The sequence below is a fragment of the Arachis hypogaea genome, chromosome 13 (genome assembly GCF_003086295.3).
Source record: "Arachis hypogaea cultivar Tifrunner chromosome 13, arahy.Tifrunner.gnm2.J5K5, whole genome shotgun sequence".
In the NCBI taxonomy this organism is placed as follows: domain Eukaryota; kingdom Viridiplantae; phylum Streptophyta; class Magnoliopsida; order Fabales; family Fabaceae; genus Arachis; species Arachis hypogaea.
Window position 1 is genome coordinate 31,256,921 of NC_092048.1, and position 10,853 is coordinate 31,267,773.

Sequence of the window (10,853 nt, forward strand, 5' to 3'; positions counted from 1 at the left end):
GATCCTATTCCGACGCTAGTGAGAACCGACATATGATTAGCCGTGTGGTAGCTGTACCTGGTATTTTTCATCCGAGACGAGAAATCCGACAGTTGATGAGCCGTGCAGAAACCGTACCTGGTATTTTTCATCCGAGATGATCATACAGCTTGCCATGGAAGGGAGCACGCATGATTGAAAGAAGACAATAGGAAAGCAGAGGTTCAGAAGTACCAAAGCATCTCCAAACGCTTATATGAAATTTCCACCAATGAATTACATAAGTAACTTTATTTTATTTTATGTTTTTTATCTTTTAATTATCAATACTCATAACCATTTGAATCCGCCTGACTGAGATTTACAAGATAACCATAGCTTGCTTCAAGTCGACAATTTCCATGGGATCGACCCTTACTCACGTAAGGTATTACTTGGATGACCCAGTGCACTTGCTGGTTAGTTGTGCGGAGTTGTGAAAAGTATAATCACAATTTCGTGCACCAAGTTTTTGGCGCCGTTGCCGGGGATTGTTCGAGTTTAGACAACTGACGGTTCATCTTGTTGCTTAGATTAGGTAATTTTATTTTATGTTTAAGCTTTTTATTTTTATTTTCGAAAATACAAAAAAAAATGTGTTCTTTAGAGTTTTTAAGAATGAATTCTAAAGCTTCATGAGATATGTTGAAACCTGGCTGGCTGTTAAGCCATGTCTAATCTTTGGACTGAGGTTTCCACTTTCTATTGTAGAAAGGACATGTCTGTATTTGTTATGCTAAAGCTTGGCTGGCCATTTGGTCATGTCTAATTCTTTTAGACCGAAGCTTTAGAATAACATTGCAGGAATCCTGGAATTCTTATTAAAATTTTTGAATTTCTTATTTCTTTTTCCAAAATAATTTCGAAAAAAATACAAAAAAATTAATAAAACCATAAAAACCAAAAATTTTGTGTTTCTTGTCTGAGTCTAGTGTCAAATTTTAAGTTTGGTGTCAATTACATGTTTTAATTTTTCTTTAATTTTCAAAAATATATGCATTGTATTCTTCATTGATCTTCAAGTTGTTCTTGATGATTTTCCTTGTTTGATCTTTAAATTTTCTTGTTTGGTGTCTTTTCTTGTTTTTCTTGTGCATTTTCGAATTCATAGTGTCTAAACATTAAAAATTTCTAAGTGTGGTGTCTTGCATGCCTTTCTTTTTTTAAAAATTTTCAAAAATATGTTCTTGATGTTCATCATGATCTTCAAAGTGTTCTTGGTGTTCATCTTGACATTCAAAGTGTTCTTGCATGCATTTTTTTGTTTTGATCTTAAATTTTTATGTTTTGTTTCATTTTGTTGTTTTTCTCTTTCTTCATTAATTCAAAAAAATTAAAAATAATATATTTCCCTTATTTCACTCATAAATTTCAAAATTTTGGGACTTTGTCAAAAAATTTTAAAATTAGTTGTTTCTTGTTAGTCAAGCCAAAATTTCAATTTAAAAATTCTATCTTTTCAAATCTTTTTCAAAAATCAAATCTTTTTCATTTTTTCTTCTTAATACTTTCGAATTTCTTAAATAAATTTTTCAAAATCTTTTTCTTAATTTTTATTTCATAATTTTTGAAATCATTGCTAACATTTAATGTTTTGATTCAAAAATTTCAGGTTTGTTACTTTCCTATTAAGAAAGGTTCAATCTTTAAATTCTAGAATCATATCTTTTAGTTTCTTATTAGTCAAGTTATCAACTTTAATTTTAAAAATCAAATCTTTTTAATTTTCTTTTCAATCTTTTTTAAAATAAATTTCAATCATATCTCTTTCAAAATTTAATTTCAAAATCTTTTTCTAACTTCTTATCCTTTCAAAATTGATTTTCAAATCTTTTTCAATTAACCACTTGATTTGTCTATTTTAATTTTAAAAAGTTTACTATTTCTTATATTTTTCAAAACCACTTAACTACTTCTCTCTCTCATTAATTTCGAAAACAACTAACCACTTTTTCAAAATTCTTTTTAATTAACTAATTGTTTTAAATTCTAATTTTATTTTATTTCTTTTCTTAAAATTTGAATTCTAACTTAATTAATTAAATAAAAATAAAAATATTTTTCTTCTCCCTCTTTTTAATATTCGAATAACTCTCTCTCTCTCATCTCTTTCTATTTATTTTATTTATTTACTAACACTTCTCTTCTACTCATAATTCGAACCTTTTCACTCTCTCTGTGTTCGAATTCCTCTTATTCTCTCTCTACCTCATTCTTCTATTCTTCCATTCTTCTACTCACATAAAGGAATCTCTATACTGTGACATAGAGGATTCTTCTTCTTCTTCTGTTCTCTTCTTTTTCATATGAGCAGGAACAAGGATAAGAACATTTTTGTTGAAGCTGATCCGGAATCTGAAAGGACTCTGAAGAGGAAGCTAAGAGAAGCTAAAGTACAACACTCTGGAGAGGACCTTACAGAAATTTTCGAAAAAGAAGAAGACATGGCATCCAAAAATAACAACAATGGTGGAGATGCAAGGAAGATGCTTGGTGACTTTACTGCACCAACTTCCGACTTCTATGGAAGAAGCATCTCAATTCCTGCAATTGGAGCAAACAACTTTGAGCTTAAGCCTCAATTAGTTTCTCTAATGCAGCAGAATTGCAAGTTTCATAGACTTCCATTGGAAGATCCTCATCAGTTCTTAGCTGAATTCTTGCAGATCTGTGACACTGTTAAGACTAATAGGGTTAATTCCGAGGTCTACAGACTTATGCTTTTCTCCTTTGCTGTAAGAGACAGAGCTAGGATATGGTTGGACTCACAACCTAAAGAAAGCCTGAACTCTTGGAAAAAGTTGGTCAATACTTTCTTAGCCAAATTTTTTCCACTTCAAAAGATGAGCAAGCTCAGAGTGGAAGTCCAAACCTTCATACAGAAGGAAGGTGAATCCCTCTATGAAGCTTGGAAAAGATACAAGTAATTGATCAGAAGGTGTCCTTCTGACATGCTTTCAGAATGGAGCATCCTATGTATATTCTATGATGGTCTGTCTGAATTGTCCAAGATATCATTGGACCACTCTGCTGGTGGATCTCTTCATCTGAAAAAATGCCTACAGAAGCTCAGGAACTCATTGAAATGGTTGCAAATAACCAGTTCATGTACACTTCTGAAAGAAATCCTGTGAATAATGTGATGACTCAGAAGAAAGGAGTTCTTGAGATTGATACTCTGAATGCCATATTGGCTCAGAATAAAATATTGACTCAGCAAGTTAATATGATTTCTCAGAATCTGACTGGAATGCAAGCTGCATCCGGCAGTACTAAAGAAGCTTCATCTGAAGGAGAAGCTTATGACCCTGAGAATCCTGGAATGGAAGAGGTGAATTACATGGGAGAATCCTATGGAAACACTTACAATCCTTCATGGAAGAATCATCCTAATTTCTCATGGAAGGATCAGCAGAAGCCTAATCAAGGCTTTAATAATAATAATGGTGGGAGAAATAGGTTTTGGCAATAGCAAGCCTTTTCCATCATCTTCTGAGCAACAGACAGAGAATTCTAAGCAGAACCTCTCTGACTTAGCAACCATAATCTCTGATCTATCTAAGACCACTCTCAGTTTCATAACTAAAACAAGGTCCTCCATTAGAAATTTAGAAGCACAAGTGGGTCAGCTGAGTAAAAGAGTTATTGATATCCCTCCTAGTACTCTCCCAAGTAATACAGAAGAGAATCCAAAGAGAGAGTGCAAGGCCATCAATATACCCAAAGTGGCCGAACCTATAGAGGAGGAAGAGGCAGTGATTCCAGTTAGGAAGACCTCAATGGAAATCCACTGACCACTAAAGAGTTCCCTAATGAGGAACCAAAGGAATCTGAGGCTCATACAGAGACCATAGAGATTCCACTGAACTTACTGTTGCCATTCATGAGCTCTGATGAGTATTCTTCCTCTGAAGAGGATGAAGATATTATTGAAGAGCAAGTTACTCAATATCTAGGAGCAATCATGAAGCTGAATGCCAAGTTATTTGGTAATGAGACTTGGGAGGATGAACCTCCGTTGCTCATCAATGAACTGAATGCTTTGGTTCAACAGAAATTACCTCAGAAGAAACCGGATCCCGAAAAGTTCTTAATACCTTGTACCATAAGCACCATGACTTTTGAGAAGGCTCTGTGTGACCTGGGATCAGGAATAAACCTCATGTCACTCTTTGTAATGGAGAAACTAAGGATCTTTGAGGTACAAGCTGCAAGAATCTCACTAGAGATGGCAAACAAATCAAGGAAACAAGCTTATGTACTTGTAGAGGATGTCTTAGTGAAGGTTGAAGGCCTGTACATCCTTGCTGATTTTATAATCCTAGACACTGGGAAGGAAGAGGATGAATCCATTATCCTTGGAAGACCCTTCCTAGCCACAGCAAAAGCTGTGATTGATGTGGACAGAGGAGAGTTAGTCCTTCAATTGAATGAGAACTACCTTGTGTTTAAGGCTCAAGGATCTTCTTCTGTAACCGTGGAGAGGAAGCATGAAAAGCTTCTCTCAATACAGAGTCAAACAGAGCCCCCACACTCAACTTCTAAGTTTGGTGTTGGGAGGTGATGAGCGAATATTTTATACGCTTTTTGGGGTTAATTTCATGTAGTTTTTAGTATGTTTTAGTTAGTTTTTAGTATATTTTTATTAGTTTCTAGGTAAAATTCATATTTCTGGACTTTACTATGAGTTTGTGTGTTTTTCTATAATTTCAGGTATTTTCTGGCTGAAATTGAGGGAGCTGAGCAAAAATCTGATTCAGGCTGAAAAAGGACTGCTGATGCTGTTAGATTCTGACCTCCCTGCACTAGGAATGGATTTTTTGGAGATACAGGAGTCTAATTGGCGCGCTCTTAATTGCGTTGGAAAGTAGACATCCAGAGCTTTCCAGCAATATATAATAGTTCTTACTTTGTTCAAGGATAGACGATGTAAACTGGCGTTCAACGCCAATTCCATGTTGCATTCTGGCGTTAAACGCCAGAAACAGGCTACAAGTTGGAGTTAAACGCCAGAAACAGGTTACAACCTGGCGTTTAACTCTAGAAATAGCTTAGGCACGTGTAAAGCTCAAGTCTCAGCCCCAGCACACACCAAGTGGGGCCCAGAAGTGGATTTCTACACTATCTATCTTAGTTTACTCATTTTTTGTAAACCTAGGTTACTAGTTGAGTATTTAAACAACTTTTAGAGATTTATTTTGTACCTCATGACATTTTAGATCTGAACTTTGTACTGTTTGACGGCATGAGTCTCTAAACTCCATTGTTGGGGGTGAGGAGCTCTGCTGTGTCTTGATGAATTAATGTAATTATTTCTGTTTTCTATTCAAACACGCTTGTTTCTATCTAAGATGTTCATTCGCACTTTAATATGATGGATGTGATGATCCGTGACACTCATCACCATTCTCAACCTATGAACACGTGCCTGACAACCACCTCTGTTCTACCTTCGATTGAATGAGTATCTCTTGGATTCCTTAATCAGAATCTTCGTGGTATAAGCTAGAATCCATTGGCAGCATTCTTGAGAATCCAGAAAGTCTAAACCTTGTCTGTGGTATTCCGAGTAGGATTCAGGGATTGAATGATTGTGACGAGCTTCAAACTCGCGAGTGCTGGGCGTAGTGACAAACACAAAAGGATCACTGAATCCTATTCCAGTATGATCGAGAACCGACAGATGATTAGCCATGCAGTGACAGCGCGTTGGACCATTTTCACTGAGAGGATGGATGGTAGCCATTGACAACGGTGATCCACCAATACACAGCTTGCCATAGGAGGAACCTTGCATGCGTGAAGAAGAAGACAGGAAAAAAGCAGAGATTCATAAGACAAAGCATCTCCAAAACTCCAACATATTCTCCATTACTGCATAACAAGTATTATTTAATCCATGCTCTCTTATTCATTTGCAAGTCAACTGATAATTATAATTAATATCCTGACTAAGAGTTGCAAGATAACCATAGCTTGCTTCAAACCAACAATCTCCGTGGGATCGATCCTTACTCATGTAAGGTATTACTTGGACGACCCAGTGCACTTGCTGGTTAGTGGTATGAGTTGTGAAAAGTGTGATTCACAATTTGTGCACCAAGTTTTTGGCGCCGTTGCCGGGGATTGTTCGAGTTTGGACAAAAGACGGTTTATTTTGTTGTTTAGATTAGGAAAAATTTATCTTTTTAGTTTAGAGTCACTAAAATTGCGTATTCTATTATTGTTTTTGGTTGAAATTTTCTTTTTAATCTTTATTTTCTCTTTTTAAAATTTTCAAAAATTTTTATAAACTAATAATTGAGTTTAGTTTCTTATTTTAAGTTTGGTGTCAATTGCATGTTTTTATTTTCTTTTAAATTTTCGAATTTGTGTTCATTGTTCTTTCTTAATTTTCAAGTTGTTCTTGCTATTTTTCTTGTTTGATCTTTAGTTTTTCTTGTTCTGTGTATTTTCTTATTTTTCTTGTGCTTTTTCAAAATATCAGTTTTCAAAAAAAATTTATTTATTAAATACCTTGTTAAAACACGTTAAATTTATAGCTCAATTGACTAGAGTGTTGACGTTAGAATTTTTGCTGGTAAAGAATTTTATAAAAACAGTCGCGTTGTAGATATAGTTTCTAAACCAACAGAAATCCCTTCGTGCAAACGTTTTGGTTGTCACAAGTAACAAACCCCTTAAAAATTGATAACCGAAGTATTTAAACCTCGGATCGTCTTCTCAAGGAACTGCAGGGAAGTATGTTCTTATTACTGGTTATGAAGATTGTAAATTGGGGTTTTGAAGATGAGGAACAAGTAATTTAAATGGCAAGTAAAATAAATAAATAACTGTAAAATAAACTTTTGGCAAGGTATGAGAAATTGGAAGTCCTATCCTAGTTATCCTTATCAATGGTGATGAGAATTGAGTCTTAATTCCACTTAGTTAACCTTTATTTAAAGCAAGGGAAGGTCAAGCGACTAATTAGTTTGATCTTCAGATCCTAGTTGCTTCCTAAGAAAAGATTGGGATTATTGAAGTTCAATTCAATTAGCAAAGATAACAATTATCAATCATGTTGAGTTTGATAACTCCTGAGTTACTGATTTCTTAACCATGACCGAAAGGGAAAAAGTAAATCCATTCGAATAAAAATGTCTTCAGATTGGAAGCAACAGTAACATAAATAAAAGAAAGCAATCATAAACTGAAATAACTCAAATAACATTAATTCAAAGAATAATCTGTAACATAGAAGAATTCATAAATTAAATTGAGAAAATAAATAAAAAGGAATATTGAACCTGATAAAAAGAGATAATCCTGAAAGCAAAAGAAATCCTAATTCTAAATCCTAAAAGAGATAGGAGAGAACCTCTCCCTCAAAACTACATCTAATTCATGAAAAGTAACTAATTGGAGACTCTTCTTTGAATGGATGCATTCCCCCACTTCATAACCTCTGATCTGTGCCTTCTGGGCTTGGATTTGGGCCAAAAAGGGCTTCAGAAATCGCTAGGAGCATTTTCTGTAATTTCTGGTGCGTGGCCTCTATCACGCATCCACGTGGGTCACGCGGTCGCGCCATCTGGAGTTTTTCTTATCAAGCGGTCGCTTCAGTCATGCGTCCGCGTCATATGCATTTTGCTCAAGGCGCGCGATCGCGTCAATCACGCGGTCGCGTCACTGCCATTTTGCGCTGGCATGCGGCCGCGTCGTCCATGCGACCGCGTCGCTGCCAGTTTCTTCAAAAACTCTGTTTTATGCTTTCCTTCTATTTTTGTATGTTTCCTTTCCATCCTTTAAGTCATTCCTGCCTTAGAAGATCTGAAATTACTCAACACATGAATCACGGCATCGAATGGTAATAAAAGGGGTAATTAAAATAATTATTTTTAAAGCATAAGAAACATGTTTTTCACATACATCACATAATAAGGAAGGGAAAAGTAAAACTATGCAATTTATATGAATAAGTGAGTGAAGAATTGAATAAATCACTAAATTGGGTACAAAATATATCATAAAATATGGGTTTATCAAGCGTTGTGCTTATGTTCTTGGTAATTGGCTATCTCCCTTTTAAAATCTCTTTTTCAAAAATAATTTTTCTTTGATTAAATCGTGTGCCAAACTTTAATTTTGGTGTTTTCTTGTTAATTTTTCTTTGGTTTTCAAAAATTTTATTTTGGTTTTCTAAAAATTTTAAGTTTGGTGTTCTATCTTCATGTTCTTGTTATTCTTGTGAGTCTTCAAGGTGTTCTTGAGTCTTCCTTGTGTTTTGATCTTAAAATTTTTAAGTTTGGTGTTCCTTGGTGTTTCCCTCCAAAATTTTAAAAAATAAGGAGTATTAGATCTAAAAATTTTAAGTTGTGTGTCTTTTATGTGTTTTTCTCTTTCATCATAAAATTCAAAAAAATAAAAAAATATCTTTTCTAACTATTTTTAAGCACATATTTCGAAATCTTTCATAAAAATTCAGATTTCAATTTCAAAATTTTATCTTATCATATCTTATTTGTCAAGTCTTTAAAATCATATCTTTTTCAAAAATATCCTAACCACTTTCTCTCTCCTCACTTTTTCGAAAATCCTCATAAAATATTTCTAATTCTCCTTTTTTATTGCAGTTTTTATTTTATTTTATTATTATTTCGAAAAATTTTTTATATAATAAAATAAATCCACATCATCTCCCTTTCTCCATCATGGACCTAAGTGGAAATGAATAGTCCAGAAGGACTCTGGGGTCATATGCTAACCCCACTACTGCTTCATATGGGAGTAGTATCTGTATACCCTCCATCGGAGTCAGTGGTTTTGAGTTGAATCCTCAGCTCATTATCATGGTGCAGCAAAGTTGTCAGTATTCCGGTCTTCCACAGGAAGAACCTACAGAGTTTCTGGCACAGTTTTTACAAATTGCTGACACAGTACATGATAAGGAAGTAGATCAGGATGTCTACAGACTATTACTGTTTCCATTTGCTGTAAAAGGCCAAGCTAAGAGGTGGTTAAATAACTAACCTAAGGCTAGCATAAGGACATGGAAACAGCTGTCAGAAAAATTCCTGAATCAATATTTCCCTCCAAAATGGATGACACAGCTAAGGCTGAACATCCAAGGCTTTAAACAAGGAGATAATGAATCTCTTTATGATGCCTGGGAGAGATACAGAGAGATGCTAAGAAAATGCCCCTCTGAAATATTTTTAGAGTGGGTGCAGTTAGACATCTTCTATTATGGGCTTACAGAGAAAGCTCAGATTTCTCTAAACCACTCAGCTGGTGGATCTATACACATGAGAAAGACAATTGAAGAAGCTCAAGAGCTCATTGATACAGTTGCCAGAAATCAGCATCTGTACCTAAGTAGTGAATCTTCCATGAAAGAAGAGGCTAAAACAATAACTGCTGAACTCAGTCCTGCAGAACAAATTACTGAATTCAATCAGCAATTAGATTTTCTAACAAAACAGCTGGCCGAATTCAAGGAGATACTACAAGACACAAGAATGGCTAATATGAATATGGAAGTATAGTTGAAGCAAACAGAACAGCAGTTATTAAAACAAATAACAGAAGAGTGCCAAGCAGTTCAATTAAGAAGTGGAAAAATATTAAATACCTCACTTCAAAGCAGCAGAAAGCCGAGAAATGAACAAACTGCTATCCAAAATCCCTCTGAGGATAGTAAGAGCCCAGAGAGGAATGATTCTGGCGCTCAAACGCCAGAAAATGGTAGAGAGCTGGCGCTAAACGCCCAACCCATGCTCAGTTCTGGCGTTCAAACGCCACAAACAAGCAAAGAGTTGGCGTTAAACGCCCAAGGGAAGCTCAGTTCTGGCGTTCAAACGCCAGAAACAGGTAAGGAGTTGGCGTCCAACGCCAATCCAGCTTCCACCCCTGGCATTCAAATGCCAGTGAGGGATCAGACACACACAAGTGCTGATAACAACCCCTCTAAAAAGGCTTCTCCAACCACCTCTGTAGGAAATAAACCTGTAGCAACCAAGGTTGAAGAATACAAAGCCAAAATGCCTTATCCTCAAAAACTTCGCCAAGAGGAGCAGGATAGGCAATTTGCTCGCTTTGCAGACTATCTCAAGACTCTTGAAATAAAGATTCTGTTTGCAGAGGCACTTGAGCAAATACCATCTTATGCCAAGTTCATGAAAGAGATCTTGAGTCATAAGAAGGATTGGAGAAAAACTGAAAGAGTTCTCCTCACTGAAGAATATAGTGCAGTCATTCTGAAAAGCTTCCCAGAAAAGCTTAAAGATCCCGAGAGCTTTTTGATACCATGCATATTAGAGGATAATTGCACCAAGACAGCTTTATGTGATATTGGGGCAAGCATCAACCTAATACCTGCATCCACTATCAGAAAGCTTGGTTTAACTGAAGAAGTCAAACCAACCCGGATATGTCTCCAACTTGCTGATGGCTCCATTAAATACCCATCAGGCGTGATTGAAGACTTGATTGTTAGGGTTGGGCCATTCGCCTTTCCCACTGACTTTGTAGTGCTGAAAATGGAGGAGCACAAGAGTGCTACTCTCATTCTAGGAAGACCTTTCCTAGCAACGAAACGAACTCTCATTGATGTCCAAAAGGGGGAAGTAACCCTGAGAGTCAATGAGGATGAGTTCAAGTTGAATGCTGTCAAAGCCATGCAGCATCCAGACACACCAAAAGACTGCATGAAAGTTGATCTTATTGACTCTTTGGTAGAGGAGATCAACATGGCTGAGAGTCTCGAATCAGAGCTAGAAGACATCTTTAAAGATGCTCAGCCTGATTTGGAGGATTCAGAGGAAATAAAAGAGCCTCTGGAAATTCCTCAGGAA

The 10,853-nt window shown here is 35.8% G+C and overlaps 1 non-coding gene across 1 annotated transcript; it reads right to left on the reverse strand.

Moving 5' to 3' along the window:
- Positions 1 to 2,867: 2,867 nt before the first annotated feature.
- LOC112738734 (small nucleolar RNA R71) lies at positions 2,868 to 2,971 on the reverse strand. Its single transcript, XR_003169677.1, has one exon. It is a non-coding gene; the product is annotated as a small nucleolar RNA R71 (small nucleolar RNA).
- Positions 2,972 to 10,853: the final 7,882 nt, after the last annotated feature.